Here is a 24,056-nt window from a genome sequence, read left to right on the forward strand (position 1 = left end):
TTGCTCTGCTTGTTTTGGTGCACTGGACAGACTTCAGATAGTTTTCTAGTACCACGGGCTGTCTAGGCATTCCCTTTATATGCCTGTGTTGATCTGCTTTTATTTCCTACTCCCTTCCAGTAAGGACTGTAGTATAGGATGGCAAAGTTTGTTGGGTTGGAGGAACTCTTCTCTCGCATTTTCTGTCATTGGCTGCAGTAATGAAATTCTCGCTTTGACACCTGCCAGTTCTAATACAGAAAGGTTGTAGATCAAGTAGCCATACCATGACAGGAAGAACAGCTAAACAGCCCGATCTCTCTCTGTACTTCTCTGATTAACAGCTTGGTCAATACATGACTAATATTAGTTCATTTGACCTACTTAGTCCTTAGAATACAATTAACTGAGGTTTTTTGCATGATGAGAGAATTGTATGTAACCAGATATGTGACTGTTCCTGATGTACAGACAGAATTTTGTCTGAACATTTTTAAATGTAAAGATTCTAAGTAGCCCCCCCCTGCTTTAAGGGAATATGATAATGTACATCATGACAAATGAACTTGATTCCTCTAACATGGTAGAAATTACTGGATTTTCTCCCATGAAATGAGATGTAGTTCCTGTGTGTCTTAGTTTAGTGATGGTTTTCTTTATAGTCATGTATTTGTATTGTAAGTTTTTGGTAGTACCAAATGAACCTGTTATATGACAGAGTTTTAAAGTAACTTCTAATGTATATGTATGTATGCATGTATGAAATAGCTTTTGGGGGGGTTTCAAGACAAGGTTTCTCTGTAGTTTTGGATCCTGTCCTGGAACTCCTTCTGTAGATGAGGCTGGCCTCAAACTCACAGAGATCTGCCTGCCCTTGCCTCCTGAGTGCTGGAATTAAAGATGTTCGACACCACCACTCAGCTATGAAATAGCTTTTATTGAACTGGTTACCTTCTACTTTAAATGTGTGGAACTATCATGATGGCAACATTTTTAAAAAGGGGGGGAGAGTGCAAAAACAAAAGAAAGGAAGAAGGAAGGAAGAAAGGAAGAAAGGGTGTGTCATCAAGTTGGCTCATCAGGTAAAGGTGCTTGCCACCAAGCCTGAAGGCCTAGGTTTGATACCTAGGATCCACACGGTGAAAGGAAATACTCCTGAAGTTTGTCCTTTCACCTCCAATGTGACCTATGGCACTTTTAATAATTCCCCAATACATAGATAAACTTTTTATTTATGGTCATTATGGCTACACAGTAAGTTCCATGCAAGCCTGGGCTAGAAGACATCCTGGCTCGACAAAACAAAATACTACTAATCCAAACATGCAAAAAAGAAAAGAAAAATATAACAAGTCCCAGTTAAAGTTACCTCTCTATGTTTTGGATCACTTTTCCTAACTCCAGAGGTAACTACACCCTGAAATTGGGACTTCATATTTCTCATACATGCTGGAACTCTTAGCTAGTCTTCCTTTTATTTTGCTTTTCAGAATTTCATCATCCAGCAAGGACAAGAAATACTAGTTTTTCAAGTTCATATAAACTCCCCAATCATTTTCCTTACACCTCTGATGAGGTGTACTTTGAACCTCGATGTTTGGAGTCTAGTGTCTTTGTTCTTGATGATTCTAATCTGTTCATAAGTATGGTTGCCAGCAAGTGAGACGGGTAGTACTGACCAGAACTGGAGTCGTGACTGTGACTAAGTTATGTAAGCCCCAAATGAGTCCTCAGGCCTGGGAGATGGGTCAGCAGGTAGGAGCACTTCCCATCAAAGCTAAAGACCTCAGATTAATCCCCAGGACCCACATGGTGGAAGGAAAAAACCTACTGCTTCAGCTTGACCTCTGACCTATCTGCCTACACCACACACACACACACACACACACACACACACACACACACACACCATAATTTTTAGTAAGTAATTCTGAGTGTCATCAAGTTTGACACTTGGGACAAAAAGCAAATACAGCAGAGTCACTTATTATAAGAGTTTTTGTCTAAATCATATTCCAGAGCACATGCTCAACTGGGACTGGTTAGCAGATGAAAACATCTCCGTCAACAGGGTGAGGAGTGAAGGAAAGTGGGAGTTGAAAGTTGAAGCAGTGACAAGTGTTAGCATCAGAGCGTGGTCCTCAATTTAGAATATGAAATTAGTTATGGAGCAGTGACAAGGGACGCTCATAGCTGGTGAAAAGTCCAGTATAAGTCAGATTGTGAAGCCAAGGGTGGTAGCAGAGGCCTGTAATTCTAGCACTTGGGAGGCTGAGGCCAGAGTATCCGGGTATTTGAAGCCTACCTGGGTTGCACAGTGAGTGCCAGACCAACCTGGGCTGTATATGAAGATTCTGTATACAAACAAAATGGGACAGGTTGAGTTAAAAAGATAGTTGATAAGAAGAGGAAAGAACAGAGGGACCTGGGGCATATCCTTTATTGGTTTGTTCCTCTAGATTTGCTCTCCATCTGAGGTGCTCCATGGCCTCTGGCTGTCACAATGGTTTGACCTTTGGAGTGGACTGGCAAGCATTTGCAGAGCAACTTGATGAGTTTCTGTGGACTAGTTGGTGGGTTGTTTCCCAGGTGAGTGTAAGTTCCTCCTGTCTGTGGCTCATTTCAAAGGATACTTGCTGTTTCCCTATCCAGGTAGAAGTCCCTCTCTTCCTTTATTGTTCAAGAAGAAGGGCGTTCACAGCCTATTACTTTCTTAGCCCATGTTCTGCAATATTGGCTGTGGCTTCTCTGCATCCTGCCTAAATGTTGTAAATGGTTGCTTCATAAGATGCTTCTTTCAAAAAATATTGAAGTGGGTATGGTGACACAGCCCTTTAATCCCAGAACTTGGGAGGCAGAGATAGACAGATCTCTGTTCGATCAAGGCTAATGTGGTCTAGCAAGTTCCAGGACTACAGAGTGAGACTTTGTCTCAATAAAACAATATAAAAGGAAAAGAAAAGGGGCTGGAGAGACGACTCAGAGGTTAAGAGCATTGGTTGTTCTCCCAGAGGTTCTGAATTCAGTTTTTAGCAAGCATATGGTGACTCAAAAACCATCTATAATGAGATCTGGTGCCCTCTTCTGGTGTGCAGACGTACATGAAGCAGAATGTTGTATTCACAATAAATAAATCAAAAAAGAAAAGAGCATGAGTAGCTGGGAAGAGGTGGGAAGGTGGGATTGGGTCTAGGAGGAATTAGGGGGAACAGCAGGGGCAGAACATAGTATACACACACTTTGAATCCTAGCACTCAGGAGGCAGAGGCAGGAGGATTTCTGTGAGTTTGAGCCCAGCCTGGTCTACAGAGCTAGTTCCAGAACAGGTTCCAAAGCTACACAGAGAAACCCTGTCTCGAAAAACCAAAAGAAACCTTAATTAATAAATATTGCATTAAGGAAACCACATCTCGGAAACATGGCTAATTGGCAGAGAACATTGTTAAGAGAAGCTTTTTCCTTGAGAAGGAGCCGTTCCGCCAGCCTGGTTCCAGAGCCGCTTTCCCGCCAGCCTGGTTCTAGAGCCATATCAGTCCCAAATAAACACACAGGAGGCTATATGAATTATGAAGCTGTTGGCCTTGCTTGTTTCTTACTGGCTAGCTCTGACTTAAGTAATTACCCCATAATTGTTAATCTAAATATGTCTCTTACCGGAGAATAGTTCCGGGATCCTACCCCATGGCGTTACATCTCGAACTCTCTTGTGTTTCTCCTTCCCAGAATCCTCCTGGACTCCTAGTCCCTCCTATCTTGGTTCCCTATAGGCTCAACAGTACTTTATTGACAAATGCACAGGACTTCCCCCAACAGAACATGCTTAGCATATTGGCAAAGTTTTGGGTCTAACCCCCAGTACAAAAAGACAAAGAAGAAAAATAAAGTTATTTAGGACTATTGAGTCTTCAATTTAGGAATATATATTCTTTTTCAAATACTCAAATTTTCAAAATAATATTTGAGACAATTTTCATGTATCCTAGGTCGCTTCAAACTCTATGCAGCTGAGGATGACCTTAAACTTCTGATCCTTCCTGCCCCTATCTCCTAAATCCTGGGATTATAAGTGTACAGCACTAGGGATGGAACCCGGCTTCCTGCATACTAGGGTAACACTGCCAACTGAGTTACAACCCCAGCCCAAAATACTGAATCATGCAATGTGCTTACTTGTGTAATATCTGCTTCCCTTACTAAACTCCATGATAAAAGAGACTTACTTGTTTTATTTGTTTGTTTGTTCATTTAAGAAGGGTCTCCCTCAGTAGTCCATGCTGGTCTCAAATTGCGTGATCTGTGCTGGCCTAGGGCTCACCGTAGTCTTCCATTGAGGAGGAAGGCCTCAGCTTCCCAAGTGTTGACTTTACAGATGTGATTACCTGTCATATTCACTGTACTGTCCATGGGGATAGGGCTGGCATCCCTAAACAGTACTTACAAACATTTCTGTTTGTTTGTTTTGCAGTGCTAGAGAGGGGATCCAGGGTTTTGTGTATGTAGGCAAGTGAACTACCACTGAGCCGTATCTCCAGCTCCAAGAAAAGCTTTTTAAAAATTGCATGAGTGAAAGCCAGGCTTGCCAGTGTATTCCTATAACCTCAGTGCTTGGTGGTAGAGCCTGCGGGGTGAGACTATAAGCCTGGGCTACATGAAATCTGTCTTAAAAATTATATTTGAGTAAAAAATAAAATCTGAGAGAAAACAGAGACACCACTGGATTGAACACCTAAAAAATAATGAGTGAATACAAAAAAAGTTAAAAGCAGCAGTAACAGCAATTAACCATGATGGATTCCTGATGAGTCACTACCTTCATTAGCTACAGATTTAATGAGACAGGCACTTGTTTGGACAGCTTTCTCAGAAGATTGTGTGACCTCTCCATGGCTTATAATCATATCTCCTTGTGAAGGTGGTGTGGGGATGTTCACACATATTTCAGGGTGTCTGCTCAATCATAGAGATAACAGGAGATGGTCAGTTTCAACACAGCCGACACAGAACTGTTTGCAGCATAGGAAAGCCTTCACACATTCACAGCTGAGAAATCCAGAACACATACTTTACAGGGGTGTGCCAGCAGTATCACCTGAAGGTTGAAGGGAAGAGGCAGGCTAGAAATGCTTTCGGTGGCAACAGCAGCAGAGGTTTTAACATACTGGAACCCTTATCTCACACATTACCCAGCAAACAACCCGTGTCAGCCCACCGTCTTTCTGTGGAGTATTCACTTTTTCAGGGTTTCTGACCAACCAGTACATGTTCGTGCTATAGTTATTATTCGTCCTATCCCATGAAGGAACTCTCCCAACCCCAGGCTCTGGCGCTATGATTAAGACACAGTCTGTATGGGATTGCTCCTAGACTCATGGAGCCACAGTTTCAGTTTCTTATGGTACTTGCTTTAATGAAGGCATTGTTTGGTTTCTTTTTAATATTTGTTTTTTATCTTATGTGTGTGAGTCTTTGCCTGCCTGTGTATATGCATATCCACCGTGTGCCTGTCTAGTTCCATCATCAGTGCTGAAAAAATAATCAATGTTTGGGAGTACTTTTTTGTTTGTTTTTTGTTTTTCTGACACAAGGTTTTCTATGTAGGTTTGGAGTCTGTCATGGAAGTCACTCTATAGACCAGCCTGGCTTCGAACTCACAGAGAGCTGCCTGCCTCTGCCTCCCAAGTGCTGGGATTAAGGTGTGTGATACCACTACTGTTTAAGGGATGTTGTTGTGATCCTCATAAACAGAGCACTGAATACAACAGATAATCATGCCAGTAATCTCAAAATTTGGGAGCCCGAGACTGGAAGATTACAGTGAACTCCAGACCAGCCTGGACCATACAATGACTTCAAGGCCAGCATGGACTACAGAGGTAGATCTTCCTAAAATTAACAAACAAAAACAGGCAAATCTCTATTTTCATGGAGTTCAGTGGAAAAATCAGACATTATGCAAGACCAGAAGAGAGCGCTGGGTCCTCTAGAAGTGGAGTTAAAGATAGTTGTGAGCTGCTGCTAATGGGTGCTGGGAGCTGAACCCGGTCTCTGAAAGAGCAACCAGTGCTCTTAACCACTGAGCCATCTTTCTGTATCTTGTAGTTTGGTTTCTTTACTTTTCATTCAGAGAGAAATTCTTCTTTTACACAGGGCCTTACTCTGTAGCCCAAACTCACCTCAGACTCATGAGTGGTCCTCTTGCCTTTGCCTTCCAAGTGCTACAATTATAGGTGTGAGTCACCACAGTAGGCTTTGACGAGAACTTTCAGTTTTCAGGAGGAATACTAGAATAAAAATAGTGAAAAAGACACCTATATAGCAATTACCCAGGTTCTCTTCCTGTTAACTCTTTACCCCAGGTGATTTGTCATTTCTGTGGTCATTCTCTTTCATTTAGAACTGAATTATTTGTGTGTGTGTGTGTGTGTGTGTGTGTGTGTGTGTGTGTGCCCACAAGCACATGCTCATGCATGCATTTGAAGGCCAAAGGACAACTTGTAAGAGTTGGTTCTTACCCTCTATCCTGTGGGTCCTAGGTATTGCACTCAGGTTGTCAGGCTTGGTGATACATATCTCTACTCACTGAGTCATCTCACTGGTCCATCTTTCTAACCTATCCATCTGTCTGCCTGTGTGCCTCCTCTCAACTATTGAACTGTAATATATATATATATATATATATATAGACCCCTCCTCCCAATATATTTCCATGCATGTTTCCTAAAGGCTATGGTAATATATGGTAAACCAGATGTGCCCATGCCTGTAATCCCAGCAATTAGGACACAGACGCAAGAAACTTGCCACAAGTTAATAAGCAAACCTGGGATACATAATTAGTTATACTCTATACCCAAGACCTGGCTATAGTGTAAGACCGTAGCTCAAAAAAAGAAACAAAACAATACAGTGCTGCTGGGCATGGCAACACACCTTTAATTCTAGCACTTGGGAGGCAGAGGTAGGCAGATCTCTAAATTTAAGGCCAGTCTGATCTATATAGAGAATTCCAGGTCAAAAAGGACTACATAATGAGACCCTGTCTCAAGCAAAACAAAACAAAACAAACACTCCCCCCCAAGACAAAACAGTGGTCCCCTTTGATACAAGCACAGGCCAGTGTCAATTTCAAGAATTTACATTTGTTTCACTTTTATTTAATCGAATGCATCATCTTATATTGCAGTTTTAGCAGTTGCTCCACTAGCTTCCTTCATAGCCTTTGCCTCGTCCAGTACAGAATGAAGTCAGGTATTGTATACTTAGAATACATTCAGCCTCTAAAGATGAATTTCCATAATTCTTTCCAATAATCATTCTACAGGTCTAGTAGACAATGTTCCACTCATAAGAACACAACATCATTTTGCTTTCCTATTTATTCATTCATTCATTCATTTTTCGAGACAGGGTTTCTCTGTATTGCTTTGGAGCCTGTCCTGGAACTCACTCTGTAGACCAGGCTGGCCTCGAACTCACAGAGATTCACCTGCCTATGCCTCCCGAATGCTTGGATTAAAGGTGTCTACCGCCAATGCCTGACTGCTTTCCTTTAAAAAAATATTTTTATTAATGTGAATGCATGCCTGCCTGTGTGTGGGTATGTGCCTATGAATACAAGTGCCTGAGAAGGTCAGAAGAGGGCATCTGGTCCTCTGTTGTTGGCAGTATAGGTGGTTGTGAGCCATTTGTGGGTTCTGGGAAGTAAACTGGGATCCTCTGAAAGAGCAGTTAGCACTTTTAACCACTGAGGAATCTCTCTGGACCATAGCTTTGTCTTTTTGTATTTTTTTTCTGAATGGGGATGGCATTCAGGACACATTGAGACAGTTTCACTTAGTAGTTCAGATGAGCCTAGAACTTAACTCAGACTGTCCTCAACTTGTGGCATTTCTGCCTCAGACTGCCAAGCACTGTACCTGTCCCTTATTTACAGATTTTGAGTAACTGGTTAAAAAAAACCCATGAAGGAACAGACTTAAATATTTATTTTTAAGCATATGAGTGTGTTGCCTAAATGTGTGCCTGATGCCTGCAGAGGCCAGAAGGTTCTGGATCCGTGGAAGTGGAGTTTTAGAGCCACTGAACGGTTTTGGTTCATCTGATATGGATGCTGAGAATTGAACCTGGGTCCTCTGGAATAACAGCTAGAGCTGTTAACCACTGAGCCATCTCTTCAGCTGCAAGGAGCATGTTTATCTTGCTGAATCTCACATTGTGGGTGTCAGGAGAGTACCCTCTCCCACATTATCAGACCGCAGCCGGAAGCTGTACTCATCACTTTTGTCATCAGCTTCTTTCTCCACAGGGTCAAGACATGCATCTGAGGCTAGGAAGGAAAATCAATACCCATGAAATATAGTTACTATCATCTCCCCAGATGCTCATTGAAACCTCATTTACACAGGGGCCTTGTGCAATTTGTTACTGATACCAAATCATTTTTGAGTTGCCTGCCTCTCTAAGTCATGAGACACGCCTAGACACGGTTGAATTGCAACCACGGGACCAAACCAGGAGAGTCGCAGTCCTCATCTTCTTAGATGACTGTTTTCTTTCCAGGAGCTCATCTAGCTATCTTGGCTAGATTATAGTGCCATCTAGATGGTTTTGGAGCAAGGCAAATTCATCACCAAGTCCAATGGCAGCATCTAGTGTTGACACTGTCCTGCTAAAAAGGCAATAGCATCTTGATTTGTCTCTGTCTCTGGTTCACATAAGATTTTTTTATTCCTGTAAATTCTGAAACTGAGAGTACTTAAGCTCCCTGGGCACAATCTACTTAGACAAGTAGGAGCAGATAGTGGTTCTGTTTAGGGTCTGGTAGGCTTAGGCCTATCTACCTTATCTTACTTTAACAACAAATGTCCTGGAACCTTATAAGAAACAATCAATGACTCTTGAATTTGTCCTTCCTTCGTTCCTTTTTTTCCTTTGTTTCTTTATTCCTTCATTTGTTCGTTCCTTCCTTTTTCTTTTGGTTTCTTGAGACAGGGCTTCTCTGTGCAGTCCTGGCTGTCCTGGAACTTGCTTTGTAGACCAGGATGGCCCTTAATTCAGAGATCCACCTGCCTCTGCCACCACCTGCCCTCTCCTGCATCTTTTATTAGGGTTTGTATTTGTCTGCTTTTAAGGACCCCAATCCATACCTTATTTGAGCGGTTGGAGGAACTCCCCCCCAAGCTCACTGTAAATGGCATTGCCTGATTCCAGTTCTGTGGCCTCTCCTTGCCCTATGTGTATAAGGCAGGGTCCTGGAAGGAAGCAGATGGTTCATTCAAAGGGTTGATCTGAGGGGAGTTGAATGCAGATGTAGTCAGGGAGAAGGGAATCACTATAGGTTCATGGTGTCTTCTAGGCTGTAACAGAAGACAGTCATTACTAGCTTTATTAGTCAGGGTTCTCTAAAGGAACAGAGCTTATAGAATGAATATATAATAAAAGAGGATTTATTACTGGGACTTATGGGCTGTCATCAGGCTAGAACAATGGCATCTCTCAAAGGAGAGGCCAAGAATCTGGTAGTTGTTCATTCCACAAGGCTGGGTGTCTCAGCTGGTCTTCAGTCTATGTTGGAATCCCAAATAAGTAGGTTCTAATACCAGAGAAGGAATGCCCCAGCAACAGGATAGATGAGCTCGCCAGTGAACGTGAGGGCAAGCAGAGGAGAAGCCAAAAGCTTCCATCTTCCATGTCCTTTTATGCGGGCTGCCCCCCCCCCCCCGAAGGTGCGGTTCAGATTTAGGCTGGATCTTCCCATCTCAGATGATACAATCAAGAGACTTCCTCACTGATGTGCTCTCCTGCTTGGATTTTAATTTATTCCAGATATAGTCAAGTAGACAACCAAGATTAGCCATCACACTAGCCCTCACCTAGAAAGGAGAGAGAGAGAGACAGGATTAAAGCTGCTTGAGAAAGGAAGCCAGGGAAAGGGGATGACCAATCGTCATCGTGGCCATGGTTATTGTTTCTTTTTTTAATTTTTAATTTTAAATTTAAATTAGAAACAAGGTTGCTTCACATGTCAATCCCAGCTCCCTCTCCCTCCCCTCCTCCCAAGCCCTCCCACCAACCCCCCACCCCCTCCCCTAATCCCCACTCCTTTCCCCAGGGAGGGTGAGGCCCTTCATGGGAGATCTCCAGAGTCTGTCACTTCATTCAGGGCAGGGCCTAGGCCCTCCCCCAAGAGTCCAGGCTGAGAGAGCCTCCCTCATTGTGGGATGGGCACCCAAAGTCCATGTGTATGGCAGGGATAAATACAGGGATAAAAGGCCCCATAGATTGCCTGGGCCTCCTCACTGACACCCACATTCAGGGGGTCTGTATCAGTCCCATGCTGGATTCCCAGCCATGAGTCTGGGGTTCAAGACCTCCCCCCTTGTTCAGGTCACCTGCTTCTGTGGGTTAAACTAAGTGCCCACATGAAGAAACTAGATAATTGTCACACTAGAGCATTAACTGCACAACTGAAAGCTCTAGAACACAAAGAAGCAAACTCGTTGTTTCTTTGAAGTAAGAGGTTCTGCATTTACCCACAGGACTCCCCCACAAGGTTTGGCCACATACATTGCCTTGTGGAGAGGAAGAGAGCTCATGTGACAGCCCCTGAGGCCCCATTTCCCCAGAGGAGCTATAAGCAGTTCACGGTTGTTGAGGGAGAGGAGACATTTCTTTGATGGTTTAACTGCCAGCCATTAATTGCCCACGCTCCCGTGGGTAACCACTTACACTCTTGCAAGTAGCCTGGCTAAATTAAGCTTCCTGTGTTAAGATCAGACTATGCCCTATTGCAAGGGATTCCAATATCACATAAAATAGTGCTTTCTCAGCCCGTATATGCATTGCTGTAGGAGACACCATTTTACAAGCATGTTTCGACTCCATTGCGAGGAAGAAGGAAGACCTGCAATCACTGGGTGGAGCCAGGAATTGCACCATCTGTCATGCACCACCCACCCAGCACAGACTGATAAGTGACCTATTACTGGGAACAGGGAGGGAACCACCCTGCACATTTATTGGGGAGACTCGAAACTGTGGGGGCACATGGGCATATTAAAATCTTATCAGGGAGGCCAAGCCTAAGAACTTCTCAAACACACCAGATCAAGGAAAGGGTGTAACTTCTTCACCTGCACTCCATAAAGTGATCGACACATAACACTGGAATGGCACGGCCCCACACTAATACATCGCCTGATGCCTGCTGTGTGCTCAAGAGCTGATGACTCCTCTAAGTGGCTGGCTTCCACGGCGGGGGATGGACGTTACTCTACTGTCTGTCTATCAGTTTGCTTCTTTGAAGCCGGACGGGACCCATTTCCCACTCTGAACCTGGTTAGGCCTTTTTACCATCAATGTTGAAGTCTCACTCACACCTGACGTCAGTTTCCACCAGCAGCTCCACTCCAGCCCGAGGCTGGTTCCTTATCTTTTCTATACAGACTGTTTCCAGCCCACTTCCGGATCCTCTTGTGCGCCATTGCTTTAACTTTTCATTCACGTTGCTCTCACTATTCATTCTTTAACACACATATTCACAGTCACATACAGTGGTAGATGAATTTGCTGTGTGCTGTGTGATAAATAAGGTTGGAATGAAAGAAACTGCATTTTCCTCTGCCACGCTACCAAGGTAGGCAGATTTTATGACAAACGGCCATCATTAAACACTCTAAACCATGTGAATTTATTTTCACTTAATGCATTCTGACATTGTGGAAAGGTATGCGTTTGTTTGTATGTTTCTGGCATACTGTGTTCACAATACGTTGATTCACCAAGCTAGACTTGAGTGGAATTGTTTCTCTGCTCTGTCATTGGTACCCTATTTGGGGTGACTAGATGTTTGTTCATGGCTTTCCAGGAAAAGCTAATGTGATCCATGGCTGGGCTTGAAGAGAGCAGAAACAGTAAGTACTCAGATTGCTCTTTCTCTGCATTGTGTGATGTCACTGTATGCTGCCTACCATAGCGCAACACCAAGTGCAAGCCAGTGATCAAGAGAACTCATGGGATCCAGACTGTGGCAAGGTCAACTTCTAGGGTAATCCTGAAATCCCAGCACTTGGATGGCAGAGGCAGGCAGATCTCTCAGAGTTGGAAGCTAGCCTGGTCTCCATAGAGTTCCAGGTCAGCTAGGGCTACATAGTGAGACTCCGTGTCAACAAAAGGCAGGCAGATTTCTTTTGTGACAGGAATTGAGAATGAACAGAAAGACAATAAAGGAGAAGGATCGAAAATGTGTGCTTTGGAACTGGACTGACCATGGGCCTTTCTTGCTTCTGGATGTCACATTAAATAATTTTCATACTGTGCTGGTGTAGCTTAGTCTTACAATTCTTCTTCTCCCAAAAATTGACGGATAACAGGAACATGTTCCTACTTGAAGGTAACAAATGGGGTCAGATCATTAAAGTAGACGTGAAGCCACGACAGCAATTCCAAATATAGAGGTCATTACAGGGGAAAAGGATAATACAGCAAGAATGGGAAAAACCCCAGCACAGACAAAGGCTGTGGCCCAGCAAGGATCTGAAGAGACCAGAGGCAAGCTCCAGTTGTCCCATGAGAGGATTTTCTGTCTTTAACCTGAAATCACAAAAGTTTAACTTCACAGGCCTGGGTGAGGGTGTGTGGGTGGCGAAGCATGAAAAGGGACTTATGGCAACAAAGCCAGATTCAAACCATTAATCAACTAATAAACTCAAATACCTAGAAAAATCTTTTAATTTGACAAACATAAGAAACCTTAATTTAAAACTGGCCAAAGCATCTGAAAACTCATTTTTAAAGAAGATACAATGAATATTAATGACATGAAAAGATACTCTTTAGTCATTAATGCAAACCAGAACCACAAGATAGCGCTTCACAACTACTAGGAAAACACACACACACAGAGTGGAGAGAGAGAGAGAGAGACAGAGACAGAGACAGAGACAGAGAGAGACAGAGAGACAGAGAGACAGAGACACAGAGACAGAGACACAGACAGAGACAGAGACAGAGAGACAGACAGAGAGACAGAGACACAGAGAGACAGAGACAGACAGAGAGACAGAGATAGACAGAGAGAGACAGAGTTACTATAATAATCATGAGTTTGAGATCAGGCTGGGCTACATGGCAAGACTAAGTCTCAAAAAGAAAAACAACAGAATAGCAACAATAGAAATCAAAGATGGAGAAAAAATAAGGAGTGAGAAAAATATAATGGGGAGTGAATGTGATCGAAATACATAGTATGCACTTGTGAAAATGTCATAATGAAACCCGTTATTACATAAAACTGATATATGCTAACATTTTTGAATGCTGGCAAGGATGACGAAGAAAGGGTCCCTAGCTGATGAAGTTAATAAATGGTATAGTAACATTGGAGGAATTATTTGGTCATTCCTCAAAACACTCGTGTTCCCATAAAACCAAGTAATTTCATTCTTAGGTATATGCTCAAGAAGAATGAAGACATATGTATCTATTAAAATATATACTAGTCTTCATAGAAGAATTATCCTAATAGCTAAAATGGTAACAAATGATGAATGGATAGATATAATGTGGTATAATTACAAATGGAATACCATTTAGCCATAAAAATAATACTGATATATGCTAAAACATGGATGAGTCATGAAAGCATTATGCCATATTGTGCTAGTTAGACTGGGGGTGTTTGTTTTTGTTTTTCAAGACAGGGTTTCTCTGTGTAATAGGCCTGGCTGTCCTGGAACATGCTTTGTAGACCAAGCTGGCCTGGGAACTCACAAAGATCCACCTGGCTCTGCCTCCTGAGTGCTGGGATTAAAGGCATGTGCCAGCATGCCTGGCTGTGCTAGTTAGCTTTAAATGTCAACGTGCAATAACCTAGAATCACCTGGAAGAGAGCCCCATTAAGAAACTGTCTAGGTATATGCCTAAGAGTGGAATTGCAGGGTCTTGCGGTAGACTGATTTCCATTTTCCTGAGGAATCTCCATACTGATTTCCAAAGTGGCTGTGAGTTATCACTCTCACCAGCAATGGAGGAGTGTTCCCCTTTCTCCACCTCCTCCAGAATAAATTGTCATTGGTGTTTTTTTTATTTTAGCCATTCTGACAGGAGTAAGATGGTATCTCAGAGTTGTTTTGATTTGCATTTCCCTGATGGCTAAGGATGTTGAGCACTTTCTTAAGTGTCTCTCAGCCATTTTAGACTCCTCTATTGAGAATTCTGTATTTAGTTTTGTATCTTGCTTTTTAATTGGATTATTTGGTGTTTCGGAGACTAGCTTCTAGAGTTCTTTGTAAATATTAGAGATCAGCCCTCTGTCAGATGTGGTGTTAATGAATATCTTTTCCCATTCTGTGGGCTGTCATTTTGTCTTCAACTATATTCATAGCAGCATTATTTGTAATAGCCAGAACCTGAAAGCAACCTAGATGCCCCTCAAGAGTGGATAGAGAAAATGTGGTACATTTACACACTGCAGTACTACTAAGCAGAAAAAAAAATGAAATCTTGAAATTTGCAGGCAAATGGATGGCACTAGAACAAACCATCCTGAGTGAGGTAACCCAGTCACAAAAGAGACAAACATGGTATGTACTCACTCATATATGGATTTTAGACATGATCAGGGGAGTGTCAGCCTACAATCCCACGCCAGAGAGTCTGGGAAACAGGGAGGACCCTAAGAGAGATATGCATGGTACCCCAGAGAAGGGGAATGGGACAAGATCTCCTGAGTGTATTGGGAGAATGGAGGGAGGGGAGAGGGAGCAGAGAAATAGAGGGGAAGAAGAGGAGGGGAGAGGAGAACATGAGGGAGCAGGAAGGTTGAGTCAGCATGAGAGATACCATAATATAGGGAGCCATTATAGATTTGAGGAGAGATCTAGCACTAGTGAGATTTCCAGAGATCTACAAGGCTGACACCAACAGGCAAACTAAGCAATAGTGGAGAGGCTACCTTAAATGCCCTTCCCCGATAATGGGATTGATGACTACCTTATATGCCATCCTAGAGCCTTCATCCAGTGACTGATGGAAGCAGAGGCAGACATCCACAGCTAAACACTGAACTGAACTCCTGGAATCCAGTTGCAGAGACAGAGGAGTGATGAGCAAAAGGGTCAAGACCAGGCTGGAGAAACCCACAGAAACAGCTGACCTGAACAAGGGGAGCTCATGGACCCCAGACTGATGGCTGAGAGGCCAGCATGGGACTGATTCAGACTCCCTAAATTTGAGTGTCAGTGAGGAGGCCTCGGCAATCTTGGGTAGTAGATCATCATTTATCCCTGGCATACAAATGGGCTTGGGGAGCCCATTCCACATGAAGAGATCCTCTCTCAGCGTGGACACATGGGGGAGGGCCTAGACCCTGCCCAGGATATGACAGACTTTGGAGAGCCCCCATGGAGGGCTTTCCCATCCCTGGGAAGTGGAGGGGGATGGGGTGGGGAGTTGGGGGTATTGAGGGAGCAGGGGAGAAGGGGAGGGTGAGGGAGCTGGTATTGACATGTGAAGCAAGCTTGTTTCTAATTTAAATAAAAAGGGAAACTGTCTAGGTTAGTCTATGAGCAAGCCCATCTCTGGAGAAGAGTCTTGATTGTTGATTGATATGGGAGGAGCCAGCCATTGTGGGGGGTACCATTCCCTGGGCAGGGGATCCTGAACTTACAAGAATAGAAAAAACTTGCTGAGTAGTGAAAGCCAGCAGAATACGTGGGTGCAATTCTCTCTGCTTTTGACTGTAGATGTGATATAACTAGCTGCCTGAATTCCTGCCTTGACTTCCCCCTTATGCTGGACTGACACCTGGAATGATAAATCAGATAAGCCTTTTCTTCCTCTATGATGATATTGGTCAGAGTGTTTGTCTTAGTTAGGGTTTTATTGCTGTAAAGAGACACCATGGTCATGGCAATTCCTATAAATAAAAACATGTATTTGGGGCTGGCTTGCAGTTACGAGGTTTAGTCCATTATCATCATGGTGGGAAGCATGGCAGCATGCAGGCAGAGAGTTCTACAGCTAGATACACAGGCAGCAAGAAGAGAGAGCTACTGGGACTGGCTTGAGCTTCTGTAACCTCAAGGCCCACCCCCAGTGACACAATTCCTCCACTAAGGCCACACCTACACCAACAAGGCTTTATCTCCAATGATGCCACTCTCTATGAGAATGTGGGGGGCATTTTCATTCAAACCACCACAATAACAGAAACAAAACAGGATACATGTGAAAAGAGTCAATCCTTAAGGCAGCATAATCTATAATTCACTAATATGACATATATCCATTAAAAATACAAAGCGAAAACGAGTAAATTAGAAGTTACCAGGGGATGGAGGGAGAATTGAGAAATACAGGGCTTCTTTGTTGATAATGAAAATATTCTTGAATTAGATAGTGATGATGACTGCACTACATTCTGAATACATTAAAAAAAACTGCACACACCTTTAATCCCAGAACTTGGGAGGCAGAGACAGTAGATTTCTGTGAGTTCCATGCCAGCCTGGTCTACAAAGTGTGTTTCAGGAAAGCCAAGGCTACACAGAGAAACCCTGTCTCAAAAAAACAAAACAAAACAAAAACCTGAAACAGGCCTCCAAGTGGTGGGACACTGGCTTAATGAGCACATGACCGTGGGGCTATCCTCAGCAACCTTCCAAAGAAAAAAGAATAGTGTCTTAAAATAGAGAAATGTTCCCAGCACTCGGGAGGCAGAGGCAGGCGGATCTCTGTGAGTTCGAGGCCATCCTAGTCTACAAAGCGAGTTCCAGGACAGCCTGCAAAGCCACAGAGAAACCCTGTCTCGAAAAACCAAAAAAAAAAAAAAGAGAGAGAGAGAAATGTATATTGTGACCTAGTAACAATTAAAACTAAAGAACAATGATAATGTTGTACAAACTGTTCTGAAATGACTTGCACTGAAGACTGAAAACTATACTACTCTATTTCCTTCTTTGATTTGGACAAGGGCCATGGAAGACCCTTGAAAAATCCTCATGCTAATTTCAAGATTGTTGGATTCTTAGATGCAGCCTGCATGTAAATAAAGCCTCTTCCTACAGGTTACTCCAGACATTATCCTCATAGCATGCTCAAAAGGAACTGTCAAAATCAGGGCTGACACAAAGTCCCCTAGAGTGAGTCCTCCGAGAAGAGGTCCCAAGCCACCCCACCTCTAGGCAGAACTGGATGAGGATCATGGTCTAAAGGACACACTGCTGGACTATAACTCAGAGAAAGGCCTCCTGAGCTTCCTCTGTGGACACTCTCAGCCTTTACAGTGTCACCTAGGGGGGAACCAAAATGTCCCTCTGTGCATAGTCTACCCTGATTTGCTTTTGTTACTGGGGTTTTCTTTGTTTTGAGACAGGGTCTCACTGTAGCCCAGGCTGGCCTTAAACTCCTGATCCTCCCCCACCTCAGCCTTCCCAGTGCTGGGATTACAGGCTTGCATCACCCATGCTGGCTTATCCTGAAGTTTCAGATGCAAAGCCTGGCTCCCATCTCCTAGGCAATTCTCCAGGTCCAGGATTGCTGGTAAGGTTGACCCTATGTCTCCCTTGTGACGGAGCATCTCCCCACCACTGCCCAGAAGGATGCTGGGCCCGTGCGTGCAGAGAGAGGCCTGGCTGTTCTGGGCATTGAGAAGCCATCACTTGACCTGGAAATGGAGGGCCATCACTACCATTTTAGCTGCAGCCAAGTGTGGCTCTCTCCCCCTCCAGGGCATCCTGGCTCTCAAGCCTGCCAAATTACCCTCACTAACAGCAGGACTTCAAGGGCCCTCCAGGCCTCTCATGATGGCTAAGTCTGCACCCAGGCACCTCAGCCAATTCAACTCACACTGACTCTGCCCTCTGGAGTTAGCAGAACCATTTGTTGGGAGCAGTCCTCATTTCCCGGTCCCTCTTGCCTCTTCCCTCCTCAGCTTTTGTCCAAGGGTGTGCTGGCCTGTGTGTCCTCTGCTGCCTGTCCGAGGGAGCTCAAGGACTGCCTGTGCAGGTCACAGCTACTCCTCCCCTTTGGATCTTGCAAACAGGCAGGCCTCTGGCTGGGGAGGAGCCCGGTTCTGTGGGCCCTGTCCTGGGAGACTTGGGGTGAGTGACAGGGGCTTCCTACCAGTGAGGAAGTAAGGGGTACCCAGGATCATCACCTTAACACATGTGACATAGAGGAAACACCAGGTTATTCTTGGGTGATGGGGCACGCGGGCAGACTAGGGCCACAGTTGTATGAACTAGGGAGCTTTGGAGAACACAGCGGGGAGCCAGAGAACAGCATCCATGGAGGACAGGGGTTGGCTCCATGGTCTGATCAGCAAGCCCTGAGTGGAAGTCTCTTCATAGTGTCTGCACTGGGTCAGATGGAGACCTTGTCTTACTCCTGACTACAGAGCCACAGGAAGATACAGAGATCCACCCTGGCCTGTGTGTCTCCTTGTATCCTGAGCTGTCCAGGGGCATGGGTCCATCTGTGAACAAATCCTCCACCTCCACCCCTATTTCTACCTATTAATCATCTAGCCATTCTGAAATAATGAATCTAAACCCACTCTCAAATTCTGTCACTGGGATATATACCATGGCCTCCAGGACAATGAATTATTTGTTCTCCAGTTGTTGTTTTGGTTTGGTTTTGGTTTTTTTTGAGACAGGGTTTCTTTGTAGCTTTGGAACCTGTCTTAGCACTCACTCTGTAGCCCAGGCTGGCCTCGAACTCACAAAGATTTGCCTGCCTCTGACTACCAAGTGCTAGTGCTAGGATTAAAGGTGTGTGCCACCACCGCCTGGCTCCAGGCTTTTTTTTTTAATCAGGTACTGGCTTCCCCTTCAGGTTTCTCCCTTACCACAATAAATAATACTTACTTTACAGATTTATAGTTTTCAAAATTAGAACTTTTGGCTTTTACATACATGAGCTCTGATGGGAGATGTCATTCTGTAAATATCTCTATCTTATTGGTCTATGAATAAAACACTGGCCAATAGGGCAGCAAGATAGGGGGGGTCTAGGAGATGAGGAGGATTCTGGGAGGGGTAGGCAGAGAGCAGTTGCCATGTAGGGCACCAGAGAAGTAACAGGTTCCCGGACCTTTCTCTGGCATAAGACCACATGGAAATACTTAGATTAATAGAAACGGGTTAGTAATTAAGACAGAGTCAGCTTATAAGAAGCCCTAGTCCTTGGCCAACAGTTCATAATTAGTATAAGTCTCTGAGTGTTCATTTGGCGATGATGTGATTGTAGGACCAGACTGTTGGGAGACAGTTATTATAACAGGGCTCTAGACACCTATCTATCTACATAGAGATCTATTTTAACTTTACCATATTTTGTGTGTATGTGTGTATGCATGCATGACAATGCACACATGTGGGGGGGCAGAGAACAATGTGCAAGAGTTGGTCCTCCCCTTCCACCAAATGAGTCCTGGGGATTGAATTCAGGTAGTCAGACACAGCAGCAAGTGCTTTAACCCACTAAGAGATCTTGTATTTATTAGCTTTTTAAGTTTTTCTCACCTGAGCCATTTTCCAGCCCTAGATATTATATTTTTCAACATTTGTATTGGCATATATTAATTATACCTAATAATGTGTTTCATTGTGATGCTTTCACATATTCAAATAACGTATTCATCATATTTACCCCCACACTCAATCTCTTATTCCCTCCTCCAACTCCTAGTATTTGAAAATGAACCTAGGGCCTTCTTTTAGTTAAGCAAGGCTCTCCAATACTGAGCTGTAGTCCAGGACTTCTTTTCGCTTTTTATTTTGAGACCAGCTCGTACTAAGTTGCCATGTCTGATCTTGAACTTGCAAACTTGCTGCCTCTGCCTCCTGAGTAGCTGGGGTTACAGGCCTGTATCAACAAGCTTTCTTCTTTCTCACTTACAGTCATAGGCTACCCTATACTCTGTTTTGCTTTACAACATATTCTGTCTGTCTGTCTGTCTGTCTGTCTGTCTGTCTCTCTCTCTCTCTCTCTCTCTCTCTCTCTCACACACACACACACACAATGTGTCCCCTTTAAAAATATTTTATTTTATTTGTATGAATGTTTTGCCTGCATGTATACATACTCCATGTATGCCCATGGAGGTTTGAAGAGGACATTGGACCCCATGGAACTGAAGTTACAGATGGTATGAAGCACTATGTATGTGATGGGAATCAGAGGTCCTCTTCAAGAGCAGCAAGTGTTCTTAACTGCTAAGTCATCTCTCCAGCCCCCAAATATGCCCTATGGTCAGTTTTTTGGGGGGTTAGGGCCTGATGTAGACTAAATGTAGACTAAGTTGGCCTGAAACTCACTAAGTACCCAAGGCTGTCCTGGGACCCCTGTCTCCACCTTCCACGTGCTGATTTCAGGTCTATGCCTCTACTCACAGTCAAAACTAGGCCTTCTACTATCCTAAATTCTCTCATCCAGTTCTCCTTCTTACCCATCAGCTGTCCTCATTTCTCTTCCTCCTTTTCCTATCATCCTGCTTATCTGCTTAGACTCTATACAAAGTTAGACTTCTAGACTCCGTAACAGATCATAATGAATGACCCTCAAAGAACCTTTGGGACTAAAGCAACCTGGCTAGAAAATAACTTGTCAGCACCCATGCTTCTCTTCACACCAACTATTTAACCCACATAATCGGACTCAACTGCTTCATGTGCGGTTCTGTAGCACACAGGCTTCGACTTTCCACACCTCTGCTTCTGTGTGTTCACTGAGCCCTGGACGATGCCCAAGGCCACCACACCTACTCCACCCATACCACATTCTCAGTTCTGGAGCCTTGCCCATCCTTCATAAGTTGTCTCAACTACAGGCATGCCCAACAGGACTTTGCCATCTTCACAATGATCTAGTACTCCAGTTCCAGGGGATCCAATGCACTCCTCTGATCTCTGAGTGCAGAAGGCATACACATGGTACACATACATACATACAGGCAAAACACTCACGCACATAAAATAAAACTTACTTGAAGTCTTAAGAAAAAAGTCTAAGAGGGTGTGGACTTTATTAAAGAAAGTCAGGGCAGGAAGTCAAGGCGGGAACTTGGAAGCAGGAACTAAGCCAAAAACCACGGAGGAGTGCTTCCTACTAGCTTATTCCTCATGGCTTACTCGGTTTGTTGTCTTCTACAATCCAGGCCCACTGTCCAAGGGTGCTAATACCCACAGTAGGATAGGCCCTTCGATACCAATCACAGGCCTGCAGGCCGATCTGATGGAAGCATTTTCTCAACTGAGTTTCTCTCTTCCCAGATCATTCTTGCAAAGTTGACCAAAAGGGAAAAAAAAACCTAACCAGAACACTAGCATGTGTAAGGCTCTGAGTTCTATTCCCAGGAAACACACATGCCACAGACACAGACACACACCTGCATGCACACAGGCACATACATGTTTACACAAAGGAAAATGAGACACAGCCATATATGAAATGAAACACCAACAAACTTCCAAGAGAGTTCCGAAAGTTGTCATCCAAAGGCATGCTGAGCAGGGAGGACTAAGGATGTACCTAGGTTGGTAGGCTGCTTGCCTTACAGGTACTAAGTCCTGGGATGGATTCCCAGCATCACATACGTGGGCATGTGGTAACACATGACTGTTATCTCAGCACTTCAAAAGTGGAGGCAGAAGGATGGGAAGTTGAAGATCACCCTTGGCTACACAGGGAGTTCAAGGCCTGCCTGGGACACATGAGGTTCAGATTTTAAAAAAGAGGAGGGGGAGAGGAGTTAAAAGCAAAGGAAATCCTCATAAAAGGTGGGGATGCAGCTCACTAGTAGGATGCTCCCCCACAATGTCCTGGGTTCTGCCTGTAGCATGCACACACAACTTTAAATGAGTGAGGCTCAAACATGCTGCTTTCTAGGACGTGAAAGTTTTTACCTTTCAGTCTTTTAAAGGTTCTCCTCACTTTCTCATCTCCATCATCTTCACCAAGTGAAGTTAAGCACAGTAATGGCTTTGATTTTATCTGCATGGCCACCGCTTCTTCGTTGATGGCTCTGGACTCCTCCATGATGAGTCAAAATGATGACTCCAAATATCTATGCCCCCAGGGTAGCCAAGGACCCCTGCTTAGAGAAAAGCTAATAATTACTGTTCATTTTAGACAATTCATTTGATTGGTCAGGGTTCTTCTCTCGTCCCTTCATCTTCATATATGCTATACCACTTTCTAGCCCTAAATAAAAGGTACCAGTTCTCCTGTACCTCCCTCCAGTGGAAGATGCTCATTTCTTTATGCTCTGTACATCATAGAACCATGTCCGATATGAAGCTGGCATTCTCCTACTTCATCACTGCTTCTGCTATGCAACAATTCTTTTAATATTGCTTCTGTGAGTTTCATGCTATCTATCATCAGCTCTTCGGTGAAACTGTCAAACAACGTACTGGCCAGCCTGTCACTTAACATGTCACCAGTCTCAGTCTTCCTTTCAGAATATTGGCGTGCATACAGATGGAATCCACTCTGTAGGCCAGGCTGGCCTCAAACTCAGGGAGATCCACTTGCCTCTGCCTCCTGAGTGCTGGGATTAGAGGTGCGCGTCACCAGGTCTGGTTTTTTTAATTAATTATCATTGTGTACGTATGTATGTACCTGATGTGGGGTGGCCATGAGTGCCAGAGTGTGCGTGTGGAGGTCTGAGGACAACTTTGTGAAGTTAGTTCTCTGTTTTGCAACTTCTCGTGGGTTCTAGAGATGAAATGCAGGCCACCGGGCTCATGCAGCTCACATTTTACCCACTGAGTCATCTCACTGGCCCTTACTGAAGTCTATGAGAACCCATCCAGGTGGGACAGGCTAAAGTAGCAGCAACTGAACAGCATTAGGAGGCATAACTTTCTGGTGTCCTGTCGAGTTTTTAACATACACTGACCGGACTAATAAAATAATTTGGTTTGGGGACAAAAATCTTACTCCATGGTCTAAACTGTCCTGGAACTAGCTACATCAGCTTTAGCCAAGGCTGGTTTCAAAGTCTCCATGACCCTCCCACTTCAGTCCCTCAAATGGCATGTGCTAGTACTCCCAGGTCACGTGGTGCTGGAGCTCAGTGCTGGGCCTTCAAACATGCCAGGCAAACATCCCAGCACCTGACCCGTACACTCGGGTTCTTAGATTGCCCCGATAGTCTAATATAAATCACTCATGTACCAAGCACTCAAGCACTCATGGCATGGTGACACCCACTGCATAAGATGGTTTCAGGGATTTGGTTTGGTTTTGGGGTACTTTGTGGTCCAGGCTAGCCTGGAACTCGAGGCAGTTTGGCTTCTGCCTGCCAAGTATTGGCATTACAGGCCTCAGTTACCATGCCTCACTAGGACTGTTTTGAGAAAGATTAATTTTTAAAGTTATTTTCATTGGATTGTTTGGTTGTGTTTTTGTTCTGTTTTGTGAAGCATGGTTTCATATAGCCCAGACTGGTCTTGAACTCCCTATGTAGCCAAGGAGGATCTTGAACTGCTGATCCTGCCTCTACCTTCCAAGCGCTGGGATTATAGGTGTGCATCACCATATCAGGCTTATGCAGTGCTGGGTCTTGAGCTCAGGGCTTCATGTTGGTAGGCAAGTACTCTACCAACTGGGCTACATTTCCAGCCCCCTCGATTTTTTTTTAATAAAAGGAAGGTTTCGTACTGTAGCCCAGGTTTACATTGGACTCTTGGAAATCTTCCTGCCTCAGCCTCTTGAGTGCTGTGAGCCAGCATGCATGGCATGACTTGTGACATCTAAAAGAGATAATTCCTTTAATCAAATGGCTCACATTAGATGATCAGTAAGTGGAAAAGGTAGGAGGCCAAGATGAAGTCTTCTGCACCTCCCATGTCTGACCACCAGGTGTCAGTGTCCCCCAGCTAAACCCTTCTAGGCCAGGACTGCCTAATCTATGGTCCTGTCCAGCACCAGAGAAAGAGGCAAAGTACACGGATGCGACTTTTTCCCCTCACTGCTCCTGGTCCCAGCAGTGGTGGAGAAATTTCACAGGACTGCTTCTGGGTGGGCACTCTCATGTCTTCACAGTAAGCCCTAATCCTTCTGATTAG

This window comes from Mesocricetus auratus, unplaced genomic scaffold (genome assembly GCF_017639785.1).
Source record: "Mesocricetus auratus isolate SY011 unplaced genomic scaffold, BCM_Maur_2.0 Super-Scaffold_100003, whole genome shotgun sequence".
In the NCBI taxonomy this organism is placed as follows: domain Eukaryota; kingdom Metazoa; phylum Chordata; class Mammalia; order Rodentia; family Cricetidae; genus Mesocricetus; species Mesocricetus auratus.